This window comes from Oreochromis niloticus, linkage group LG20 (genome assembly GCF_001858045.2).
Source record: "Oreochromis niloticus isolate F11D_XX linkage group LG20, O_niloticus_UMD_NMBU, whole genome shotgun sequence".
Taxonomy (NCBI): domain Eukaryota; kingdom Metazoa; phylum Chordata; class Actinopteri; order Cichliformes; family Cichlidae; genus Oreochromis; species Oreochromis niloticus.
This window is the reverse complement of record NC_031984.2, coordinates 3,408,582-3,414,581: the sequence shown is the minus strand read 5'-3', so window position 1 is coordinate 3,414,581 and position 6,000 is coordinate 3,408,582.

The window sequence follows — 6,000 nt, the reverse complement described above, 5'->3', positions numbered from 1 at the left end:
TGTATGGTTTCTCTGTTTCCCTGACAAAAAGACAGCAGGTAGAGCTGGAGATGTTAAGATTTTCATTTGAAGTGACCAGAATCACTGGGATTAGAAATGAATGGGTCAGAGGAACAGCTCAGCTTATGCAGTTTGGAGACAAGTTAGAGAGGCAATGCTGGTGAGGTTTAGACATGTGGACAGGATTGATGGAAAGGTGGAAATATCGGACAAAGCTCCATAAAACTTTATCATTCTGAGATGGGCAGAGGTGGTCCGTGGTGGCGACTCTTGAAGGGAGCAAAAGAAGTCAAAATTCATAAAACCTTAGATATTAAAAAGAGTGTGCTTTCTTTTTACCATAAGCTAAGATAAGATAAGATAAGATAGCCTTTATTAGTCCCACAGGTGGGAAATTTGTTTTGTTACAGCAAAAGTGCAAAGTTATGTAGCAGAAATTAGAAAACACTGGAATGCAATAAAATACAATAAAATAAAATATACAATAGAATAAAATAGAATAGAATAATATATACAATAGAATAAAATAGAAATACAAATACTATATACAACTGAGTAGGAAAATACAAAAACACAACATCGTCAGAAGAAGAATTGCACATATAGCAGTCTTATTGCACATGTGTGGGTTTGTGTGTTTGATCAGCTGCAAAAGTCTTTATTGTGGAGTCTGACAGCAGTGGGGAGGAAAGACCTGCGAAATCTCTCCGTCCCACACCGTGGGTGCCGCAGTCTCCCACTGAAGGAGCTGCTCAGTGCTGTCACAGTCTCATGCATGGGGTGGGACATGTTGTCCAACAGTGATGACAGCTTAGCCACCATTCTCCTGTCACTCACCACCTCCACTGGGTCCAGAGGGCATCCTAGAACAGAGCTGGCCCTTCGGATCAGCCTGTTCAGTCTTTTCCTGTCCCCAGCAGAGATGCTGCCGCCCCAGCAGACCACACCATAAAAGATGGCTGAGGCCACCACAGAGTCATAGAAGGTCTTCAGGAGAGGGCCCTCCACTCCAAACGACCTGAGTCTCTGCAGCAGGTACTGTCTGCTCTGCCCTTTCCTGTAGAGGGCATCTGAGTTATGAGTCCAGTCCAGTTTGCTGTTCAGATGAACACCAAGGTACCTGTAGCTATCCACAGCCTCGATGTCCATATCTTGGATGTTCAGTGGTTGCAGTGGAGGATGTTTGTGCCTGCGGAAGTCTACCACCAGCTCCTTGGTTTTACTGGCATTGATCTGGAGGTAGTTCAGCTGGCACCAGTCCACAAAGTCTTGAGTCAGTCCTCTGTACTCCTTGTCGTCCCCATCAGTGATGAGGCCGACTATTGCAGAGTCATCAGAGAACTTCTGTAGGAAGCACTGGGTGGAGTTGTGGGAGAAGTCTGCAGTGTAGATGGTGAAGAGGAACGGAGCCAGAACCGTTCCCTGTGGGGCCCCCGTACTGCAGACGACCCTGTCCGACACACAGCCCTGAGTCCTCACATACTGTGGTCGATCGGTGAGGTAGTCCAAAATCCAGGTAGTGAGGTGATGGTCCACTCCAGAGTTCTCCAGCTTGTCCTTCAGAACCGAGGGAAGAATGGTGTTGAAGGCACTGGAGAAATGGCTGCACCTTTGGCCTCCAAGGTATTACAAGAAGCCCCGCGAACATGTGGACATCAGACTACTTCAAGATGTATATGTACACTACCAGCCAAATGTTTGGACACACCTTCTCATTTAAAGGTTTTTCTTTATTTTTACTACTTTCTACATTGTAGATACATACTGAAGGCATTAAATATATGAAGCAAGATATATGGAATTATGTAGCAATGAATAAATTGATAAATAACTCTAAATATGTCTTATATTTTAGATTCCTGAAAGAAGCCACCATTTGCTTTGTTGACAGCGCTGCGAACTCTTGGCCTTCTCTCAATGAGCTTCATATTGTAGTCACCTGAAATGGTTTTCACTTGCCTTGTTAGGTTTTACATGTGAAATTTCTTTCTTTCCTAATGGGGTTTGAGACCATGAGTTGTGGAGTGCAGAAGTACAGAGGATTAATTCATCCGAGTCACCAGCCTCAGAAATCGCAAGTTAACATCAGCTCTGATCAGAGCCCAGATAAATGCCACACAGAGGTCCAGTAGCAGAAATATCTCTACATCAACTGTTCAGAGGAGACTGTGTGAATCAGGCCTTTATGGTCAAATAGCTGCTAAGAAACCAAGACTAAAGAAAAGCAACAAGCAGAAGTGATTTGTTTGGAGCAAGAAACACAAGGAATGGACATTAGACCAGAGGAAATGTGTGCTTTGGTCTGATGAGTCCAAATCTGACATCTTTAGTTCCACCTGGCGTGTCTTTGTGTGATGCAGAAAAAATAAAAAGATAGTCTTTTCATGCACCACCGTGAAGCATGGAGGAGGAGGTGCTTTGCTGGATTTATTCAAAACTGAAGGCACACTGAACAACAGCATCCCGCAGTGACATCCCATCCGGTTTGCGTTTAGTTGAAACATTATTTATTTTTCAACAGTAAAATGAACCCAAACACACCTCCAGGCTGTGTAAGGGCTATTTGACCGAGAAGGAGAGTGCTGCACCATGGCCTGGCCTCCACAGTCACCTGACCAAAAGCCAGTGGAGATGGTTTGGGATGAGATGGAGCGCAGAGTGAAGGCAAAAGGACCAACAAGTGCTCAGCATCTCTGGGAACTCATTCAAGACTGTTGGAAAACCATTTCAGACGACCTCATGAAGCTCATTGAGAGAAGGCCAAGAGTGTGCAAAGCAGTAATTAAAGCAAAGGGTTGATATTTTGAAGACTCTAAAATCTAAAACATGTTTTGAATTCAATTTTGCTAGCAAAATATCAGATATGTTGAATGAAGAAATCACTTATATATAATCCTTTTAATGAAGCAAACAACAACACATCATGCCAAAATCTTATTAAACAGCTGAGAAACAAAGTCTGCCATATCTATCAGTCTGGAAAAGGTGATAAAGCCCTTTCTCTGCCTCTGGGACCCCAGTGAACCATGGTGAGAGCTATTATCCACAATTAGAGAAAATTGGAACAACAGTTAATCTTTCCATTAATAGTGGCTGACCAAAAGTACTTAAAGAATGAATAATGACTCATTAATGACTCATTCAGGAGGTCACAAAAGAACCCAGAACAATATCAAAAGAAATGCAGGCCTCAGCACAAAAAAACAAAATGGGCAAAATTTGCACCCATGCAAGGGTTCCAACATGAAAATGACTTCTGACCAAAAATAGTTTAATAATAGTTTAATTACTTAGATAGCACATTTAATTACAACAGGAGTGTTGACCAAAGTGCTGAACAAGAATACAACATACATAATAAAATAACTTCGAGTATTGATAGCAAACACCAAATATGAATTAACAAATAACTCTCATGTTGTATTAAAAGCCAGTACATAAAAATGCGTTTTAAGATAAGATTTTAAAAGATTGACAGTAGGAGCCTGTCTGATGTATAGGGGCAAATTATTCCACAGCTTAGGCGCTACGACTGCAAATGCTCGATCGCCTCTATGAACCAGCCTTGACCTTGGTACGGCTAAAAGCAAAAGATCACTTGATCAAAGAGATCTAAGGGTGGTATAAGTCTGCAAGAGGTCAGACAAATACCCGGGAGCCTGTCCATTCAGGGCTTTGTAAGTCAACAATAAAATTTTAAAATTAATTCTGAAGTGGACAGCGAGCCAATGAAGAGAGGCAAGCACCGGGGAAATGTGCTCACATCTTTTAGTACGTGTCAGAAGACGAGCTGTATGGAGGACCAGAAGAGCCACGCGCATCGAAATAAAAATTTCTGTGCTTTAATAATGAATTTTAGAATAAATTCTGCAATTGTAAATTCATTTTTGAATTCCAATTTAATAAACTGCATTTCAAAATCCTTTTTCCAATTGCATTTCAAAATCCTTTTTCCAATTGCACTTTAATAAACTGCATTTCAAAATCCTTTTTCCAGTTGCACTTTAATAAACTGCAGTTCAAAATCCTTTTTCCACTTGCAATTTAATAAACTGCAGTTCAAAATCCTTTTTCCACCTGCAATTTAATAAACTGCAGTTCAAAATCCTTTTTCCACCTGCAATTTAATAAACTGCAGTTCAAAATCCTTTTTCCACTTGCAATTTAATAAACTGCAGTTCAAAATCCTTTTCCACTTGCAATTTAATAAACTGCAGTTCAAAATCCTTTTTCCACTTGCAATTTAATAAACTGCAGTTCAAAATCCTTTTTTCCACTTGCAATTTAATAAACTGCAGTTCAAAATCCATTTCCCTTTCCTGTTCGCTCTGGGATTAGCTGCTGGATTAGCTGCTGGATTAGCTCTTCGATTAACAACTTGCTGGAGGCTATTCAAATTAGCCACACCGTGGGATGTAAGGAGCTCTCTGATTGGTTGGTCGGACACAGGCTGTCTGCCAGCCTGGATTTTTCTAGCTCAAAGCTTCTCCCTGCTACGAAGCGTGTGTGCTTGTACAAAGGCCGTTCAGCGTCGGGATTTACACTCGGCTCGACACGGATATGTGAAGAATGAAGGGACCCTGCAGCGAAACGGAGAGCCAACCTCTGACTGAGTGCCTGTCTACACAGTCTGACCACCTGTTGAAGGTAAGGTGCTAACATGGCTAACGCTAGCGTCACCGCACGTAGCCCCGTTATTTTAAGATCATCTTAGCTAATGAAAGTTTTACGTCGCAGCTGTACGAGCTCGCTACGTGTTTTATAAGCTGCTGTGCTCTTCACAAATAAAGCTGGAAGCAGCTCAGACTGTTAGAACCAGCACTGAGCCCTGTTACATTTATACGGTGTTAGAGCAATGGCTGCAACCTACAGCCTTTAAACTAGCGATTACAAATGCTGACAGTAAACTCGTCAGTCCAGATGTTACCACATTACTCTATGGTACTTAGAGTTAAAACAACTGAGACAGGCTGATTAAAATAACAGCTGTCAGTTCTCTCATTCAACATATAAAGACTGGAGATCACACTACTGATTTCAGTTCATTTAATATGTGAGTGCACAGATTCATTCTCAACTGGACATAAATGATGATCAAAGGTTGTATATATGATGAATTCATCAAATCCCAGCCTCTAACACAGTGCGCTGAATCTTAGCTTTGAATGTCCAGTATATTCTAATCAGTGCAATGTAAGCATTCACCGAACCTATAGTATCTACACCTGTGTGGCAAATGTGTGGTAAAGATACAGATAATGAAATTTAATTATTAATACAATATACATCATGAAAAATGAAAGCTGAAATTGATTCAGTTTAGTACTTTTCTCTGTATGCTCTGTGATTATAAAGGCCTTAAATTCTGTGATATATACTGTAAATGATTTTCACAGAGGTCTTAAAGTACTTAAATCACTGCTGATAGTCTGGTTGTTTATATTTTCACATGTTTTTGTGTCTGTAGGGCTGTTTGATGACGATTTGGACTCCTATGGGAGATGAGGACACACCCACATCTGTTCCATACTGCAGCCATTGATGGTGTTACAGCTCTGAGTCAGATTTGGGCCATCAGACGCACACACTGGAAAACCAGCACCTGGACTTCATGCAGGAGAGACGGCCTCAGTGATGTAGGTTCATAAGCGAGTTCAAACATTTCTGGCCTCTTATCACTTAGATTTTGAATGCATTTAAAGCAGGAACTGCACACTAGGGGTGGGTTTTAATAATCGATTCATCGATTAAAATTGCCTGGCTTGGATAACGTGAAATCGATTCATTAAAATCCTGAATCGATTTTTTAATATAAATTTATTTTGCCCGAAACGCCAGAATCTCAGGTGAAACCTCACAAAATTTCAACAACCACCAAACAGCTAAGACAGTAAATGAGAGCAGGTACACGGATTCTGCACAAGGACGTAAACACACAGCGCGGACCCGTGGATCAGAATCAGTGAGATGTCGCCTTTCTCACCCGACGGGCGCTGCAGC